Genomic DNA, 21,895 nt, shown 5'->3' with positions numbered 1-21,895 from the left:
AAAAAATATTCTGGAGCTGCAAAAGCTTTCATGAACTTGGAAACAACAACTCTATCACCAGACAAGAGGATCAATATTGGACTATTCTGCGACAGTGCCAAGGATTTTAAATTGTTGCTTTTTGTAATATTAGCCTACGGCAACTATGACATGGTTAGAGTTAGGCTACTAAAACTTACAAGAGGATGCCAACTCTGGCATAAAAACCTGATGTGATAGATTTGGACTCGTGTGTACTTTACATCTTTGGTTAGTTGACACTGAAATGACTGGTGTCAGTTATGGTGTGCGGAGGATTTGTTCATTTTAAGGCCTGTTGTTGCATGTTTTTTTTTTCACATGTGCACCAAAGGACTAAAGGAACAGTGGTGTCAGCCTGTATGAACTGTCTTTGTACCCTCCCTCTTTCTCTACTTCATCCATCTCCCTCCTCTACTCTGTCTACGAGGCAGAGGCTGATGAGACAGGGCATTTCAGCCCTTCTTGCCCTGCGTGTCAGGCTCCATTGTGGGAAAAACCTGACTGCCAGTGAACTCGGACTGCCACAGAACTGCTGGCTCAACCCCAATGGAGCCTCGGAACACCAACGACCTCCCACCTCCAGCGGTGACTGAGCGTGTTTCGGCAGGATAAAACTTCAGTGGAATAGTCAGAGTGAGAGGGTGTGCATGGATGTGTGTGTGTGTGTGTGCTTTTTTTTTTTTTTTTTTTTTTTTTCAATATGATTGAGCTCATTTGCTTTTATCAGTGACCCGATTGATCTGCCCTCTGACCCCAGCCTAGCTGCTCAGCTCCATCGCACCACAGAGAGAACTGCACTTGCATGACCTCCGACCCTTTATGTGCTTGTTAGGGTTGTTGAATGTAGAAGGTTGTGAACTCCATAGAATATAGAATTCTATTGCTATGGTGACTGCAGCCATAAACTGCCCTTTAGTCATTTTGTTTCCATCCACAGGCATGGGCTTTACTGATTCTTTAATTTAGCCAGCGTTAATCTCTTTCTCTCTCTCTTTCTTTTCTTTTCTCATTTCTACAGTCATTTGCCTAGAAATTGTGGACACAATTTAGAAGACACTGAATGCTCTACATTGTTATTTTATGTGTATATTTTGTGAATATGATTCAGTATTTCTGTAGGTTGCTATTTGTATTCTGACCCTGCTTGATGATCAGCTGCACTGCATTAACCATTTGTACTGGTTTGAGCGACAGACCACCGACTTTTGTATTTCTAGCGGTTTAGTTCATCCACGTTTGCTCCTTGTACACATTGCTCCCCACTCGTTTTTATTATTGTCATCAGGAAGGCCTGTTTGTATTGCAACAGAAAACAATATTTGCCTATTCAGGTCTCTTGTCCCCTGTTAATAAATGAACCCTTACTCTCTTTTCCCACAGGATTGTATATTACTATGTTCAATAAAGCCAGATTATGTATATAAATATATAAATATATTGCTCTTTTCCACTTTGTATAAAACTGCCACTGCATAGTGAGAGACTGAGTCTTTTAAAGTAGCTTGTGAGGCTCTGCTTATTGTGGGATTTTTGTGAAGATGCAATCTCTGTAGCCCTACTTAGCGGGGCATTTCATTATTGCCATAATTTTCATTATATGACATGTAAGAAGCTGTTTTCACCCAAACAGATGCCAAAAAAAACAATTCTGGATCAATGTTACAGTCTACCCTCATGTAGAAGATCACAATTGTTTAATCTAAGCACTTTGATTTGTTACTTTTAATCACACAGTGTGACACCAATAATTCTCATTTCACACATGAATGCTACCATACCGTTAACGTGACTCTTATATTGCTCCCAATCATTGTAGTAATGATGTTATATGAGATGTCGTGAGAGAGCTGTAGTGGTATGGTTTGGTCAGTGACTCACACATTTATATAACACAGTCTCAATATGTTCTTCTACGTGAATGGGCTACACTACAGTTAACAATGCAGCTTATGACACTGAGTGTTGGCTGGCATTCAGTGACACTTTGCACTGCAAACACACACACACACAATCATGTTTAATGCAGCTATGTATAAATATGTACACACATACTGCACCTGCAGTGCATGCCTTGGAGTCTTTTTTTTATTTTTTACACTATGAAGGCATGCCCTAAAGGAAAGTGAACCTCTACTCCCAATAGTGTTAACTTTCCATTCATACACCCATTTAACCTCCACCTCCATCCCCAGACACACTCTCCTCTCACTCTGCTTTCATTCCTTCACGCTGAGAGCAGCCGGCAGGCAGAAACACACAGAGGCCTGAGGCAACAAAGGAAAGGAAAAAGGGAAGTTTTATCATCCAACTTCCTGCTCTGTTCGGATGCAAACTCATGTGCTTTCAGACCTGTCTTAGTCTGGGTCACCGTAGCCAATCACAAAAGGGTAGAGTGCCACCTATTGGTGCACAACCTGAATCCTCTCTCCTCTCTCCATCACCACCTATCCACTCTCCCTCCTCCCACAGACACAGTGGCGCTTGACTCCTACACACTGACTCACCATATGTTTTTTACACACGCGCAGAGAAAATCACAGTTTGAGTGCACACAGACACCACACGCACGCAAAGACTGACATATAGGAATATCTCGGTGTGTGCGCATATGTGAGGGTGCACACAGATGCTCATGCATGCACAAATATGTGCAGGATCACAGCATTAATAATGCAAAAACTGGCAAACACTGACAACTCAACAATAATAAAAACGGTTACACAGCTGAATAATATAATACAACATTTGTTTTGTATGATTTTAATTTAGATTGTCTTAAAGGGGCCCCATGAAGCCTATAGGGACTGAAAGTGCCAACAATAAAACCACAAAATAACCTGCTGGGAACCTTTGTTGCATATGTTGCTATTAATCATTATATTTAAAATAAATTTATTATTATTATTATTATTATTGTTGATAATATATTATTATTGTTGTTATTATAATAAATAGAAATAATAAATAATATTTGTTTTTCATATAACCAAAATAAAAGAGAATATTTTAAGGAACTCAAATATATCAAATTATTAAAAAATGACAAATTCTAATAGGAGCAAAAAATAGTGTCAAAACATTAATATAACACTAAATTTAAGGTATCACTGAGTGTCACAGTGTATCAAATATCAGTTTTAGGTGCAGAGACGATCTTGGATAAGGAGGAGGGAAGCAGGCCAAGTGTTTCTGGCACACAAAAGCTTTGCACACTACTTGCTGTGGTAAACAAAGTTTAGACTTAGAAACAGCCAGAGTCACCCACCGCTTTCGAAATTATCTTATTCACTGGAATCCATTATGTAACGTGAGTTTTCTGAGCACCTACTTTTGTTTCCCGTAAGCCCAACACCACGACGAGGGGTGGATGTGAGTATCACTTTAATTCATCCGGTGAAGCTCATTGGCTTTCACTGTCATGGTGATGGGAACTCTTGAAGGAATAGCTGTTAGAGAACGGATGATACGTGTGGGCAGAGAAAGAGGAAGGCGGTTTATTCTGCTGACCTTTGACCCCTGAGGAAAAAACTGTTTATATACACACACACACACACAATACACACATGCGTACACACACATGCACGCGTAAACACATGCTCCCTCCACGCAGACACACCAGCAGCCGAGTGAGTGAGGGCAGCTGGGCCAAAGTGGAGCTGTGTGTCAGTGCTCCTCCACTGTGAACGATTTCCACAGCGCTGTCAGCAGGCACCATATTAACCACATCAGATTCACTCAAATGCCAGACTGTCACATGCAGTCTGATTCATCAACTTTCCACACTGTCAACCCAGGAGAGCAGAAGATAGAGAGACAGAAGGTGGGACAGAGCGAGGAGGCACAGAGGAAAGACAGAGAGGTGAGAGAAGAGTCAGGAATAAACTGAGAAGTGGATAGTGAAGGGAACCAGAAGGAGCGGGATATAATAAATAGAAGGAGGGATGGGGATCTGGGGATCTGGGGATTTGGGGGGGGGGGGGGGGGGGGGTGAATAAATAAACGGGGCACACAAGCAGAACTCTAGCTCTCTCGTGCCTGACATGCCAAGCTGCTGCTCGAGGTGAAACACGACAGCGCAAACCAGCCAATAACCCAGAACGCTGAGTGTCACACAGATGGGAAACATACTCCGACTCTCTCTTTCTGTCTCTCCCCGGTGCGAAGGAGCCACAGAAACACTAGCAGTGGTGTTTTGTGCGGAGGTGCTGGCTGAATCTCATTTCATCCCATCTCCTTTTACTCTGAAGGATGTAATGTGGTGTCACGCACACAGATCGCCAATTCCATTCACTGCTCAGTGGCAGTACGGTGCATGAAACAATGCTTAGGAGGTTTCACTTGATGTGGAGCAGCCTGGATGGAACTACCGCCAGGCATATTACATTTCAGCTGTTGAATATATGGAACAATACAGACCTGGAGTGTTTTCGGGAGTGTTGATCCAGTAAGGCTCCTTATTCAGTCTATCTTTTATCGACCCGAGGAGAGAATCCTCAGTGTTTAGCAACATTGTGCAATGTGTCACTGTTTGAAATGCAAATGAGATCTGAAGAGGCTCATCAGAGCTGGAGTGACTTTCTAACTGTCAACTTGTTGCAAAATAATGTTGAACGGGAAGAGTTTGCTCTTTAGGTTGATGACAACATAATTGATGTGTCATTTTCTTTTTTTACCTGTACACTTCACAAACATGGAAATTTTACTGATCTTATGTGAGTTAAACACTGCTTATTCACCAGCAGGGAGTACATCTGCTAAATGTGATTACACACAAAAAATAGACAGTAAAACTAAAATAACATGACACAAATGTAATACATACATCATATTTTGTGTGTGGTTTGGCAAAATATATTACTGCAACTGTCATAAACGCTACAGATCTAAAATGCAGAGATTATGGTAATGGAAAAAGCTTATTAATTCAGATTTTATCTGTTTTTGTTACGTATATTTCATGCCAAAACAGCAGAACAGTACACCCTTGTGACAAAATAATGTTAGATTTTATGCCAATCCTAGTAAGGTGCAATCTTTGTCAGCAACAACTAGGACAAGGTAACTTGATCACACACTTCGGCCTCCTCTCCCAAAATCAGAGTGCAGAAAAACTGTATTATCCTGTTCAGTTTAGGACTAGACGTTACAATCCCTGATTCATATACATGAAACTATGAGTGGGAGTAATAGTGCTGTCTGGGGGTCCGAGTGGGAGCCAAAGGGTGAGCTGGATAGAAAAGTAGGAAAGAGCAAAGGTAGATCTACTTCCTGTTGTCCTCTGGTCTTAGTTGGAATGGGTGATGTTTTCTTCCTCTTCTCTATAACTCCAAAGTGCTCAACTCTGTAGCTGTAGGTCACTTCTCCCATTCTTTCCAGTTACCTGAGTGTAGATCCCCTCAGCTGCTCCAGTAATATACTAAGATCTGTATTGACCATTTTTCACTCGTTTTTCTCACAGGATTTTGGCCAATTTATTAGCAATTTTTACCCATGGATCTTAGGGTGCATTCACACCAGGATAGTCCAGGGACTCGGTTCGATTGGGTTGGGAATGCTGAAAAATTTCACACCTTCATTTAGTTCGGTTCACTTTCACACTGCACTTTTTAAAGTGGACCAAACCGCCTGGACAACATCACGCAGTTACAAGAGCTGCTCGTCTGGGGGCAGTATTGCCCGAAATGACCACTGACCAGGAAGAAAAAAAGCAATGAGGAAGAAGATAACCTGGCTCATTGCTTGGCCAGGGCCAAAAACGGAAATCTATCCCCCTCAGCCAGCTTGGTCGCCACAAAAACTCCAAGCACCAAAATGCAATGGACTCTACGTCACTTCCTCTCTTTGGTTCACTGGATAGTCCGTTTGCATTTCCCACTGTAAGCGAACCGCACCAGGGTTCACTTGCAAGTGAATCGAGACCCCCAGTTTTAAAGCGGGCCAGGTTTTGCTTGTTTGGTCCGCACCAGAGTGGAATGAGAGTTCACACCACTCTAAATGAACCAAACTATCCATGGAAACAGACCAGGGTTCGTTTAAAGCGGACCAAATAGTGCCAGTGTGAATGTGTCCTTAGTCTTGATTGCAGGGTGTGGTGGGTTGGGCTCATGGGGCTCTGCTGTGCTTGACTCCTCCCCTTCCTCTGGGACAGGGGGGCTGATCTCCTGCAGATTTTGGTTTTCGTCCTGCCGCAGAACTTGTTTTGACTGACTTGCCTTACTTCGTAGGAAGTATTGGTCGATGCGAGTTCCCTGTCCCACTGCCTTTAAACACCTTTTCCTGCCTCAATTTATTCTCAGGTCTGCAGAGGATGTTACCTTGGCTTGGCCACAACTGCAACTCTGGAGCTTGATTCCTGGAGCTGGCGTTGTTGACTCAGGTATAGTGCTGATCATCACTCTATGTGGTCTGTTCCATGTCTGGGCTGATTGCCGGTGAGTGTTCCTCCGCCCCTGCCCTTGCCGACTCTGGGGGTATTTACTTTGTTGAACTTTTTGTACCCGTACACTGACAATGCATTATTGTATAATGGTGTATTTGTCTAACAGTTTTTATTGGATCACAAAAAATCAACTATTATAAATGGTTTGATTAACTGTCTGCAGATCTGTTTAAAAAGTTGGACTTTGGTTTTGGAAAGATTCATGATTTTCATAATTGTATATATATAAACTGTATTCCAAAAAATCATTTTAAATGTATGACAGAATTTTTAGCTTTAGTGTCGACACAGTCATAATAAAACTCAAGACTTCGATCTTGACCACTCTTTTCACATAATTTACTTGGAATATTGCAAAGGTGCATTTCCTTTGGTTTCAATAAAATAGAGAAACAACGAAAAAAAGACTGGGCATATACTTTTTATTAATTTCAAATATGACTTTGTCTGTGGGTTACTGCCCCATTACAAAGTAACTAATAAGCTTAACCTTCTCTGATTCAGTGCCATTAGTGAAGAAATTGCAATACTCAACCCTGCTCTGTGTTTAGCCCCACTAACCCTCCTGTGTAATTGACCTTAGTCTGCTACATCATGGTAGGGTATACGTGCAGACCCAGTGTCGTTTCATGAAAATATATTCCTGGTTAATTTGATGAGGAACATCCTGTTCTGATTAGACCTGCACACGGGGGACGGTTAAAAATAACTGCAGAATCAGTGACGAACGACCTCCTTCGATATACTCCAGTGCTCCACACGCTCTCGTAATGGAAACGCCACACTGGGCAGATGAGGAGCTTCAATGGGGATTTTAATGCAAGATCAAAAACGGTCTCTGAAAGGATTACAGTGGGAACATTTTTTCATTGTTCTCTTTGAACACGACTGGTGCACACCCTGTAGCTTTATTTGATCGTTTGGTCAAATTTTGTTTAAAATTTAAACTTCAAAAAGATCAAAATCCTTAGAAATCTCAAGCAAGAAAGTTAGAACACGATCATAAGAAATAAGTGCATCTCTAGAGTTTTGAATGCTTGTTGCCAGTGTCTTCTTTTGAGGCAAATACCCAGAGAATCAAAAAGGAATGATGAGGATGAGCACCAGGACTCAGTGCTTCATGTTGTCTCAAAGGGGTGTGACACTAAGCAGCTTTCCATGTCTCATTATTTCACAGTAATATCTGAACTCAGATTTGTATTCGGATATAAACTGGCACTGACAGAGCTTAAACTGGAGGTGGCTGGAAATCATCTCTACTTCTTCATTTTCAAGGACCCACAGTTTTCTACTTACACTCCTCAGGTGCGCATGTAAGTTAAGCTGCTCAAAAAAATAATGCAATATATTAACTGCACAACTAAATCATGCATTGGAATATGGAAAAAAAAGAAATAAAAAGTGAAATTCAGTCTTAATGTCTTAACAATGGGGAAATACAAAGTAGAGGGGCCTGGGATTTAGTGCATGATTTAGGCTGTGTAAAACCTAATGGCAGGAGGTTGGTGAAGATTCTTCACTGTACTTGAAGTAAGTGGTCGTCAGACAGAGATCAAGTAGGTCACAAATGTGGTCTGGGGTGAAGATGGTCGTGTTGCAATGGGTTTCTGTCCTCTAGCAGACGTTTTCTCGCTGTCTTTAGTGCTTCTTTGGTGTGAATGCAAGTGAAAAGTGAAGTGACATCGCAGGATACCATAGTTTTGTTTCCTTCGAGGATAGCAATGTTCACATCTTGGCCAGCAACACATTTTCACTCCGACCTTGTCACATATTGACGTTTTGGTCATGGATTTTCCACGTCCACATATGACGTGCAAGGTACCCTGGGTGCGTCGGTTGCTGATGTTCTGGGACCCCTTGTCAAGTTTACTTCTTTCAAGAGACACTACCGTTTTCACAGGAAATTTAATGTGTGCATACAGTCTCTTTCAGAATAAACGCACTATGTTGGTACAACAACACAAATTGATGTTTTTTTCCTTCCACGCACATGGTTGGGTTTAGGCAATGAAAGCATGTGGTTAGGTTTAGGAAAAAAGATCAGGGTTTGGCTTTAGAATCTTACAGGATGCAAACACTGCTCTCTCTGGTGAAAGTCGGCACTTTGTGGACCCATCCACCACCCCTCCTGCCCGCCCCACTTAGACTTTTGCCTTAACTTTCATCCTTGTCCCGCTGCATTTCACCCTGACCCCCTTAAACTATAACGGCAACCAGATTTTTACGACTTCGGAGTGAGACCGAGCTCTGGACAGAGAAGACGGACGGTTTGAAAGAGGCTTGAAAGAATCCATATACGTCAAACTGGAACAACCATTGTTATACAGAGGAGGTGGCCTATGACACCACTTATCAGCCACCTACAATGCAGTCTTGAGATCCCTTCCCCGTTCACACCTAGACCTATCTAACCCCCATGACACACATGATGGCCGGGTGGGTCAACAACTCACAGGTGATCTTAACAACTCTGAACTCAGAGCTCACATGTCACCTCAAAGACTCTGTAGCTATTCACATCCACACAGAGTTTGAAGCCTGTGACTCCACACCAGTCTGTTAGACCCGAAGAAGCCTCTTGGATGAGAGGTGAAACATCCTCTGGGAACTCAAGCAAGTCCAGTTGCCTACGATATAGCACTTAAGGCTGAAGTGTCAAAGAAAAAAAAAATATTCACAACAATCTAAAGCACCTCCTTGGCCATTTTGCATGCACTTTTGCGACTGTCCCTAACTACTCGCTACGAAGTTTTACAATAAAGAACACCTCTGATTATGATATCTAAACTGGTAGTAATGTCTTTGTGTGTTGATTGGACTGAGTTATTGCTCAGAAAAACGAACCAAAAAACAAGTGGTGTGACGTCTCTTGCAAATTGCGTCAATCAGGTTCAAGGACACAAACAAATACTGAAGAAATCCGGATGTTGTTTGCATATGTTCCAATGTGAGTAACACTATGGTAATCCAGTGTTTAAATAAATAGCATCCAAAATTCCTGTGGCTTTGTCATTGTATATTCATGATTAAATGGTGTTCTGTGCATTATGAATACAAAGTGGAAAGCAACATGCACCACCACCTGGGCACCACTTAAAACAAAGCATTGTTCTAATCACTTAATCATGTAGTGCCATTGTATGGAGGCATTCAAACTGGACTGTATAAAGTCTCTACATAGCAACAGCATATCATTAAAGTTCCTCTTGATACCATAGCAACCAAGTTTTTCTTACTGCAAGAGGTCAGTTGGAGCTTGTGGAGAAGATGGCAGGGTACCAACGGCTGGGTCTCCCACGCTGGCAGGTGAAAGGTCACATCTTGGCTTCTGCATCAGGCTTGCGCTCTCCTCCAACAAATTACTCATGAGTACACATCTGTTTCTTTATTTGTGTTGCTCGCGTCTTTGCCATATTTCCCAGATTCTCAACAGCTCTCACTGTATGCCACATTCAGACTTGTTATTTTGGCTCTGTGCTGTGTTTCTCACCATCTTTCACAGATTTAGCCGCTCGCCACAGTTTCATACATTTCACTCTAAGACACAAATATCTCACTCGCATACATCAAATTAGCAAGTTCCTGTGTCAATTAATTTAAGCGAAGGTATTACAAATAGCCTGTGTATGTCAGGGCAACAAAATAGCATTTGATCACTAGAGTGTAACAAATTTATCAGAGTTGAAGGCTACACTTTAATAATGAAGTTGCTGCAGTTTGTATGACCAGCGAGGAGAAATTAATAGATGCAATCCTGTGGCCCGGGCGACGAGCCAACTGAACTGTAATCAAAACCACCTCATTTGAACAAAGCATTACAGATGTCGGGTTTATTCTAGACTACATACGAGAACAAATAACAAAACATCGTAACACCTCATTTCTTTTTTTAGTCTACAATCCACTCATGATGCCTGGAAATGGCATTTTAAATGAAGTGCAGGTGAATACAGCGAATAAAAAATGTGGATGCAATGGGTCATTTAAAAGTCATGACTAAAAAGTGATGAGCAGTTTGCTGTAAAATGAAAATGAGTAAAGTTGAAAAAGCTTCAACTTTATTCAACTGTCCTCAAAAGTGCGATAGCGACGACCTTGTTTCACCCACGTGTAACAGAAGCACAGTCCTTTTCTAGTCCAACTCAACCGTGCAAAGGTACTTAAACTTGAAGAAAAGCTGATTGTCACAGTCAAAAGCTTTTCTATAATTTATCTTTTAAGTATTTTACTGCTGGAACAATGGCCTTTTCATAAACCTGGGCTGTCAATGCAGTAGAAAGACACAAATACCTTTGAAATTGATGCCACATGAACAGAGAAAACAGAAAAATATGGCTGTTGCATGCGCTTTTATTTGCTCAGAAAGCAGAAAACTTACAACTACCAGAATGCACCGTGCTGCACCCGACCAATAAATGCTCCTGCTGGTGGGTGACATAATGGGAGCTTATCCGTTTTGAATGTAATTTTGATGTTTGTTTAGTAATTCCTCATCTTTGTGCATCTTTTTTTTCTGAACAGAGGCGTGTCACTCTCATTATGATCCATTACTGTCACCCACCTGCATTCACTTATCAATCAGGACCAAGTTTATAAAAGTTTGCTTGACTCCTGTCCACCCTTTTGCACCCTGATGAAGACCTTCGGGTTGAAAGTGGTTAGTGTTTTAATGAAAGTAGCCATGTTTTTTTGGATAAAGGTTTTTTTAACCTAATTCAAGTGCATTTGCTCCTGCGCCATGCATGCGTGCCTGAAGTTAATTTTTTCTTCCAAAGCTAAAATATGTTTCTGAAAACATTTTAGATAAGAAATAAGGCAATGCAATAACAGAATCTTGATTCATATTTGATCAGCACTACTTAGTTTTACTGTTTGATCCATTTTTTCAGCCTCTGTTTTTACAGTACAGGAAACAGTATGGGGCCCATTTCCTGTTCACAAATTCTTATATTACAGCCAAACAGTGCACTAAAATATGTCTCTAAAGACATTGACATTTTAAGCAAGAAATAGTTAATATAATAACAGAATTTTGGTTTATATTTGATCAGCACTGCCTAGTTTTGGGTCCATGTCATTGGTCTGACAGACCATTGGTCCGACATCCCATTAGTCCGATGGTCTACGGTGCTGAACGGCTCCCGGCGGGCGTATTTCTGTCTTGATGGTGCGCCGCGACTGGCTCTGGGTCAGCTGGGAAAGGCTTGAGGTGAAGTAGGCTCACGGCTTATGTGTTTGTCACTTTCTTTTTCATTTAAACCCACACCATGATCTTTTCTTAACCCTAACCAAGTGGTTTTTCTGCCTAAACCTAACCAGACCTTAACCACAGGGCATCATGATGATTTCGGAACAACGGGACTTCGGAACAATGGGTTTAATATGGTCAGAACAATGGGTTGTCGGACCAATGGGCTGCCGGACCAATGGGCTGTTCCCCTAGTTTTACAGTTTGATCAGTTTAGTCCGAGAAAGAAACAGAGGTGTGGGTCTCTTTGCTTCTAAACTCTTTCTGTCCATGTTGGCGGGCATACAAAAATACGGAAGTGCAATCTATAGTTCAAGCAACAGCCGAACAGCAAGTAAAAATCCGTCGTTTCATGTCATCCAGCTTTGATTTGAGCTGGGAGATGAGCAGGGAGATCTGGGTGCTAGTAAGACGGAAGGACGTTTACCCAGGTTTGTTTGCACATACAACCGATGATGTTATGATACAAAGCTGCTTGAAAATCCGCAGTGTCCTTTAAACATGCCACATGTGAGAGCCTCAGAACAAAGGAATACTTTGCATATCTACTTCCAAACAGGTGCGTAGGAGAGGGACGAGCAGAACACAACTTGTAGAAAAAACTCCTACTCACCATCCGACTTGCAAAAATAATGATTTTAATGCTGCAACATTTTGGTGACTAGACTTTCATCTGGCAAACCATGCCTGGTGACGGTCTACCGAAACATTGCAGCATTAAAATCATTATTTTTGCAAGTTAGACATGTGAGAGCCTGCCACTTTGAGTACATACATGTGACAGGGTCAGGTTAAAAGGACAAGGAGAAGTGTTTCAAGGAGCGTGATGGATCATATCGATGATATGTCTAATGCCACTCGAAACAGTGCTGATGGCTAACCCCTTCATCACTCATTTAATGGGAAAATCACAGAAATGCTAAGGACAGGATAATTTAACAGTGACATCTATTGATCATCAAGGTCTGTAGCATGTGCCGTTATAGACTGAGTATCACATGTGTGTTTCCATCTGTTTTATTTCATTTTATGTATTATGTTTTCTCAAATCTAATTCTAATATTTTGACCAGGAATTGTTGGTATCAACTATTAAAAAAAATAATTGTGATTTTATCTTTCATAGCAATGGCACTTTCCAACTGTTTGCACTGATTAAAATTAGGCACATTAATTAAAGTCATAGTTTTAAATAAATTCATGAAGGAGGGCACTAATCTTACTGACATATCCACTGGTGAACAAATGAACAGGCAGACCTCAAAATAAAATGGAATTACTTGACTACCACAAACTGAGCATGACAAATAGATCACAGAGTTCATTCAACAGGTCTCTGCACAGTCTAAAAAAGGAAATAATTAAATATTTATCACAATAATTTCACTTTGCAATGATAGTATTGAAGGCTACTGTATATCATGGCATTAAGGTGTCCTTTTTCATTCTTCACCTGCTTGTATTTATGGCATTTACAGTATTTGCTTGTTCTTCTAAATGACTGTATTGTATTTAAACATTATTGAGAATATATAATATATAAGTAAACTGTACTGCTGGTTGCATCGCTATCCAGTGATGTATGTTTTAACTCTGTCCCTGTCCACCAACTGGTACACCTAAATCTCACATTCATTCAGAGTGTGAAGCGTAGTGTTACTCCTGACACTGCAGTTTAGGCAAAAGACATTCATTGTGAGGATTACAGCAGGGGAGAGAGAGAGTGACAGACAGACAGAGAGAGAGGGGAGGGTGATGGGAAAAGCTGATCTGTACTTACAGAGGAACCAGTGCTATTAAGCAGCTTGGTGTGACCTCAACATCTAGATTATAATGTAGATATACAGTACTGTGGATGCACTCAGCCATTAATCCACGTAACATGAAGCAAGAAACAAGCTGATGTTTGTTTTTACATTGCTACGAGCATATTAACACATACAGCATAACAAAATAAATATAAAAAATAGAGAGAAAAATAAGATATACACACATCCTCCAACCTGGCAGCACTTACAGTATATAAACAGCCATATAAGCAATTTATAGCCTCCAACAGTATATTAGGCACCATGATTTTTGCATTAAAGCATCTCCATACATCAACTGTGCTTCCTGGCTCCATGCACTCAAGAGGGAAAAAGTGTTTCATTGGCAGGAAAACCTGCCTTCTTAGCAGTTAGAGCTCCTCATTGAAATCAATGCATTTAGCATTTAATTTTTTGGCATTTTAGGATAGGCTATAAAAAAGGCAGGTTGAGATGGAAGGAGCAAGGACCAGGCGGGTGAATGGAAGAGAGAGTTCATTAGCCAGTAAAGGATGAATGTAAACAAAGTTAAGCAGCTCAGATTTAAGGTGGCTGAAAGTTTCCTTGTATAACAGTTGTACAGTTTATTTAAATACACTCACTTCATCAATTTAAACCACAGGCTGATGGACACAGAAATCCTTTGTATGCATAAGGAACAGTACTTAAAGGTATAGCTCAGATTTTTTGGATTGGGGTTGTATGAGGTAATTCATCCACAGTCGGTGCATTACACATCATAGATTTCTGTCATCACGCCTCTAGTTTGGAGAAGCTGCAGGGGTGCCGACACAGAAGCTAAGCAATGTACTGAAAAACATATTTTAAAAAAATCCAACTCAAGTGTACTCAATATTGAAGATACTATCATTACTTTAACTTTCTGTTCCAACAGGGGGGCTGTTAACACCTTCAGTGTCTCATTAATGCTCTCATCAAAGCCACCAGACTCCATTGACAAAAACAGTAATTTTGGCTGGCTGACTGCAGATGTACCGATGCCATGAATCAATCAGTTAGTCTGTGTTGTTGTGTGACTTTGGTGAATCCAGACTAGCCCTTTTAAAATGCTAAAGTCACACAAAAACACAAACAAAATAACTGATCGAGGCAGCAGTAGGCCGGCAGCTCCTGTGTTTTGCAATATTAAATCACTGTTTTTCTCAAAGGAGTCTGGCTTTGAAGAGAGCAATATAACAGTTTCATTTCCCCTTCTGAAATTGCTGTGTGATGGTGAAGTAAAGCAGTGGAAATATTCTAAATATAGCGGACACTTAAACTGATTTGATTATTTTAGGTGAGACTTTTTACAACTACCATAGATTGCAGCCTGGTACAAAAATATTGGTTTTGGTCGCTATAGTTAATTTCCCCCTTCATGACAGCTTTACAGGGACGGAAGTTTATATAATTCATCCATTTACATTTCATTAAGGCTTACAGTTACGCATTATTAAGAGTGGGCCGAGTTGAATGACAGACTGCCTACTTTGGCTTCTCGGTCAGTCAGTCCCCCCCCCGTATCCCCTCGCTCTTCGACAGCTTCCTTCTGCCCAAATATGGTCACTTCTTTTCTGGCTCCAAAAATCACAATGGTTACAGTCAAGATGCCAAACTCGAGGCTTTAAAATGGGAGTCCAGGAACAAATAGGTGACAACACTGAAGCTACATCCATTACTTTTACAATCTGTGGTGCTGACTGACATTTACTGTATGTACTACACCAACTATGGTTAAGTACCTCATACAACCCCACTACAAAGGACCCAAACTATCCCTTTTATGACTCCTTTATGGCTTTATTAAGCATTAGCATGCATTTTAGCCATAAATAGAGTGGTTACCTGGAAACAGGCGACATTATAACCAACTAGAAAAGCACTTGGAGAGCGCAGACCTCCGCCTAGCAGCTCGGATTTCCAGCCATTTTATTATTTTATCCACTTCGCTTCAACCGATCACCACCAAAATGTTATCATATGTTCCTTGTCCCATTATCAACCTTTCCTGAAAATTTCATCAAAATCCATTCAGAAGTTTTTGAGTTATTTTGCAGACAAACAAACAGACAAACAGACCAACGCCGGTGAAAACATAACCTCCTTGGCGAAGGTAATAATTGCAAATAGCTCTTCCCTGTCTTTACATGTAGCCACAAACTCTGTGGACTATATGAAACACGAAGAGGACATTAACAATAAACATTGAAATGTGATAATGATGGATATTCAGTGCCACAGATCACAGACCGACTCTGCCAACCAGCATTAGACTCTACTGTAAAATTGACCTACACTCTCCTGTTGTCTTTTTCTCTCCTCTTCTTTTTTTCTCCAAGTTTGCATATCTTAAGTGGAAGATTGATGACAGGCCTCATGCTGTGGACAGAACCTATGCTAATGAGGAACACAGGAGACCTCCCCTGGGTTTAGAAAGCATGTTGAATGAGAAGAGGCAACAGTGACTCTCAGCACAGTGGGTTGACTTGATCCTGCTGGAAATAGGTGTGTGCATATGTGTGTGGGCAAAACCGGTACGAGCATGTGTGTTTTTTATTGATGGCTATATTAACTGTGTGTTTAAATGGATGACCGCATGAATACACAATTGCGTATATAAGTATGGACGTACATGCCTACATTATTAAAGAAAGGATTTGGTGCGGTGGTGGGGGGGCAGTAGAAATATTAGACACAAATAAGGTCAAATCCACATTACCATGGTAACCCACCAGAAGAGACCAGCTGGTCCATCTGTTCCTCGGCTAACTTTGAGCCGGTTCTCCCACACCTCATACCAGCTGCTGTTGTTATAGTCATACAGGATCTGTTCACTCAAGCAGCAACATTCTGTGCAATGCAGTATCACTGGAATCCAATTCTGAAGAGTGTTTTCACAACACACTGCATTGACTATTATTATTTATAACAAACACAGAATGCTTCCATTTTGGTAATAAAGGTTAGATAAAATGGAGGTATTAAAATTTTGTTTGCTGAAGGGAGAGCAGGAGGGTCTTTTGTGCCATGGGTCATAAAGGTCAACAATCCTGTCTGTGTATTAGGGCTTTACTTTACTTAGTTAGAGAGACTAATATATTCATTCATTCATTCATTCACTAATTTTTAGAAACTTAATACATGTGGATCTAATTAATGATAAATGACATATTCTTATCTGAGCACTTCATTTAGTTGCTTGTTTACTCTGCGTCCAGTATTGGCAGCATCCTACCTTTCATAGTTAGCTGACCTCTAGCGAAGACAAATGTTCACATTGGTCATAAATCCAAACCATCCATCCATCCATCCATCCGCTTATCTGGGGCCAGGTCATAGGGGCAGCAGGCTGAGCAAAGTATTCCAGATGTCCCTTTCCTCAGCAACGCTTTCAAGGTCCAGCATATTCTAGGTATTTCCCAGGACCTTCTACCCATTGGATGTGCCTGAAACATCTGTAACGGGAGGCACCCAGAAGGCATCCTAATCAAATGCCCGAACCACCTCAACTGACCCCTTTCCACACAAAGGCGCAGCGGCTCCACTCCGAGCTCCCTCTGGATGTCTGATAGCAGCAAACTGCTAATCCATTTCAAGCTCCATTTTAAACTAACGTATGAACAAGACCCTGAGATACTTGAACTCCTATGCTTGGGGCCGTAATTCTCTTCTAATTCAGAGGGGGCAGTCTCCCCTTTCCCAGCAGAGAACCATGGCCTCAGCTGCAAACCAATCCAATGCATGCTTGAGATCACAGTGTGTTGAAGCCAACAAAACCACATCATCTACAAAAAGTAATTCTGAAGTCAGCCCAAACTGGAGTCCTTCCTTCCCGCAGCTGCGTCTTAAGATCCGGTCCATAAATATCAGAAACCAAATCTGTGCCAAGGGACAACCCTGGCATAGGCCAACACCCACTGAGAGCTTGCTTGGTTTTACACCGAGTATGTTGAGACAGCTCTCACTTGGCTCGTATCAATGACTCTGGTACCCTGTATTCCCACAGTACTCCCAAAAGGACTCCCGAGGGACACAGTCATAAGCTTTCTCTAACTCCACAAAACTCATGTAGACTTGGCAAATTCCCAAAATCCCAAGAGTAAAGAGCTGGTCCACTGTTCCACGGACAGGATGGAATCTGCATCGCTTCTCCTGAATCTGAGGTTCAACAATCGGTCTGAGCCTCCTTTCCAGCACCCTGGAGTAAACTTTCCTGGGGAAGCTGAGCAGTGTGATACCCCGATAACTGGAACTTGTGACTCCCTCAGTGACCTCAAAGTTCCTCCGAGTCTTCAGACTCTGCCTCCCCCACAGAGGATGTGATGGCTGGGATCAGGAGTTCCTTAAAGTGTTCCTTCCACCCAGGAGACTCTGGGTCAGCCAAACCCGAAAGGCCTCCTTCTTTAGCCCGATGGCGTCCTTCTACACTGGTGTCGACCAACAGTTTCTTAGGTTTCCACCAAAGTAGGCACCGACTACCTTCTTACCAGAGCTTTCAGCGGCTGCTTCCACAATGGAGGCTTTGAACATGGACCATTTGGATTCCATTTCCCCAACTTTGGGAGTGTGTGTTATACACAGTTGTCTTGTCGAGGGTTAAAAAATATATAAACAATGCTGGGGAGAGCTTTGCATTTTTAATAGGTGAAACATAAGTTTCACACAGTCATTTAGCATTTTCTTTATTTTCTATCTAAATAACTATAAATAGATAGAACACATTGAAACTCATTAGTGGAGGAATTATTTACAACCTTTACTTAAGTAAAAGCAGAAATACTGCAATGTGAAAATACTCCACTACAAGCAAAAGAACTTTATTTAAAATCAGATGTAAAAGTATTCAAAATTCAGAAAGAAATTCTCCCTCTGTGAGTCTTATACTATTGTATATCAAATGTGTTGTAATAGTTGGTTGAGGTGGAACTAAATGTAACTAGTCTATACACTGCTGGTTCGTACAATCTATAACAAAGCATAATATTTTCATCAAATCTCGAATGCATTCTTAATCTGCAAAGTAATTAAAGCTGTCAAATAAATGTGTTGGTGTCATAAGTATTTTCCCTTTGAACTGTAGCAGGTTAGAAATATAAAGTGGTTTAGGAAACACTAATGCAAAGAACATAGTTCACATTTATAATTTAGTAGAGTTTTCTGAGTAAATGCATTTAGCTACATTTAACACTTAAAGCACTATAGTACCCACATCTGCCTCTCTGTCCCTCCCTACAGTCACTCCCTCCTGTCCTGCAGTAACCCCTTTCCCTCCAGTCACATTCACCTGACCTCCCCCGCCCTCCTGCTTCCTATTTTTCCACTATTATTCTGATTATGATAATATGCTGAATGTCATACCATTCATATAAACAGCACATTCCATTTGGATATTCAGAATTAGGCCTTTTGCCAAATTCAGCATTTTCCAACGAAGACGTGAGATTTGTCAATATTTGTCAGGTTTTAGGGGTAATCTTAGGACATGTATACAGTGCATTTCGAGTGTGAATCTCAATTGGGTTTTTACTGCAGTCTGCAAGACATGGCTTCTTGCCTGTTTACAGTCAGCTTTGTGCATTGTTATGGAGATATGGTACACAAACCACTCGCCAACAGTTTCCAAGGCTGTAGTAGAGATACATGTCCAAAAGAGAGGCCCACATTTCTGTTAGAAAGGAGAAGCACTCCTACTTTAAATATCATTAAAGACTTGGATATCAAGGAGGAGGCTCCTTTTACATGGTCCAACAAGTCCACCACCAGTAAGAAACTTTGAAAAAATATTATTTTGACACAATGGAGCAAAATGACACATAACTTCAACCAAATATGAATTTTGAACATGTTAGGGCGTGTGTATCTGTACCTGTGGTTCTTCTGGACTACCTGCATTTGGGTTCGTCCCCTGTTGCCTCTCACACACCAGCCATGACAAAAAGTTAAACTTCAACTTACGAGGTCATTCCTAAGTTTCCCCAAGCGAAAAATCAATTAATTTTGCAACGTGCAATAGGGAACAGAGTGTACCTGTACAAAAATGCATTTCTAAACATAAAAAGGTGTAGATGCTTTTATACAAGGCATCTTCCTACATAGACTGCCACAATAAGTGCACCCAAAGTCGATAACCATTCCCCATAATACAGGTAATTTCAGCAACATACTGTGCAGTCTATTCAACCACAACCACTCCTTGCTCACCATTGTTAGTAGCAGGTCAGGTACAAACTTGAGTGTCTCTTGTGTAAAAAGAAAAGCCAAAAATGTCAAACAGCAATAAAACAAAGCCTTTTTAACTTGTCCTTTTAATCAACTGGCCTTTCCTGCCCCACAATGCCCTTACCCCCCGCAGCGCTCAGAGACCATGGTCACAGTTGCATAACGTTTCTGGCTGGAGTGTTTTCAGTCTGTATGTCAAATGGATATTTTTCTGGGTAATTTCTCACCATGGCGGCCACTCTGATTATCATGTGAGTGTGGGGGGTCCAGAGCCGAGAAGCTAATGAACTGCTTACATAAAGTCTTCTGCCAAGGTTGTCTCTCTCCGTCAGGATGTCTGGGAAAAAAGCTCACTGCTCACTGGAGCGGGGCGTTCATATCATGGATGGGCTTTGGTAGAGAGAGAGAGAGAGAGAGAGAGAGAGAGAGAGAAAGGGGGAAGAGATGAGAGAGGTAGAAATAGAGGGAGAGTAAAGGAGCAAGGGAAAAGTTGAGAAAATAACAGATGGCTAGCTATAGCTGGCTGGCTGGCTGGGTAGGTGGATGGATAATAGGGATGAGAGGGGGATAGATGAGTGGATGGATGGATTTATACATTCTTGGATGTACAGTATGGTTGGATGGTTCTGGCTCATGGATCTATGGAATGTGTAAGCTAAAATGTGACGGACAGTTTAGAGGAAAAACACTTTGTCATTGCAATCACTTTACTGTCCCCTGCAAATACAAATACATTGCAAAGAGAGAACGGATCAAGATGGAAGTCAATCTGAAATATCTGAGTAAGCCTATCTTTACACATTGAGAACAAATCCTATTGAATAAGAGACCTCGAGTGAATGATGTGCCCTGACCAGACAGTTGTGTCACATGGGTCAAGGCACAGTTGTTTTTGGTTGAATGGCTTGCTTGTCTGCCTGGACACTTGACCTACTCATGATTGCCTCACCCCGATGACATGAAAAAACAACTAGAGAACAAAAATTTTAAGAGAAATAAGAATTAGCAGTGTCCAAAATGTAACAGATTGAAGGTGACTCATGGGCCCACAATCAAACATGCTGTCACCATTAAGACTACTGCAGATCATGCTCAGAGGAGACACAACAAAATGACTGAAAGTCATGAGTGTTGTCACTGCATCACCGCAATTTACATTCATCATATGACTGCAGCACTACACGTCTTTGTTTACAAAAGTCTTTAAAGGATTAGTGTGATGATCCACCAGCATATATTAATGCACAAATGAAATAGTCCTCAAGAAAGTGTGCTATTTACACTATGCGCTATTTAGATTTACATCAATTAAAGTACTCATTTTGCAGAATAGTGTTATGTTATAAAGTATTATTGGAGTATAATTATCTTTGCATTAGTATATGCATCATTTTAAGGTTGTAGCTGGTAAATGTGGGGCTCATTTTAATTTGTTTATATATTATTATTATTATTATTATAAATACATACATACATATATATATATATATATATATATATATATATATATATATATATATATACACAGTATACATGTATATATTATATACATTATACATCTGTATACTGCTTGGTGACTTGAGAATTTCAATATATATTTTTATTAGGGTAACCTCAAGGCAAAAATCTTTAGAAAATATTTTTTTCATTGACAGAAAAACATAATTGTTGATTATAGTTTTATGGTATTTATTAAAAAATGAATAATAACTAGAGATATAATATAAATGTAGTGGAGTTAAAAGAACAATATTTCCCTCTGAGATATGGAGTTGAAGTGTTGAGTAACAGAAACTGGAAATGCTTAAGTAAGAGATACTTGTATCATAACAATGTGGGTGGCATGTGTAAATGAACTCTGGTAAACTTCCTTGCATATTACCAACGCCAGATCTCTCTGCTCATCTCCCAGCTCAAGTCTGCTGGATGACGTATTTCATGAAGCACCAATGTCAAAAGTATTTGCATCTTTCTACGGCACAGATAGCCCAGTTGTATGAAATGACAATCTTTCCTGAAGTGAACAGCTTCCTTTATTCAAGTACTTGAGTAAATGTATTTAGTTCAGTCCACAACTGCACAAAACAATGTTGTATTTTTAATCTGTAAGATTAATTATCAAAATAGCCGTAAGAATACAAGAACCTGCCCCAGAACACCT

This window comes from Epinephelus lanceolatus, chromosome 11, assembly GCF_041903045.1.
Source record: "Epinephelus lanceolatus isolate andai-2023 chromosome 11, ASM4190304v1, whole genome shotgun sequence".
Lineage (NCBI taxonomy): Eukaryota > Metazoa > Chordata > Actinopteri > Perciformes > Serranidae > Epinephelus > Epinephelus lanceolatus.
This window is presented reverse-complemented; position numbering follows the sequence as displayed.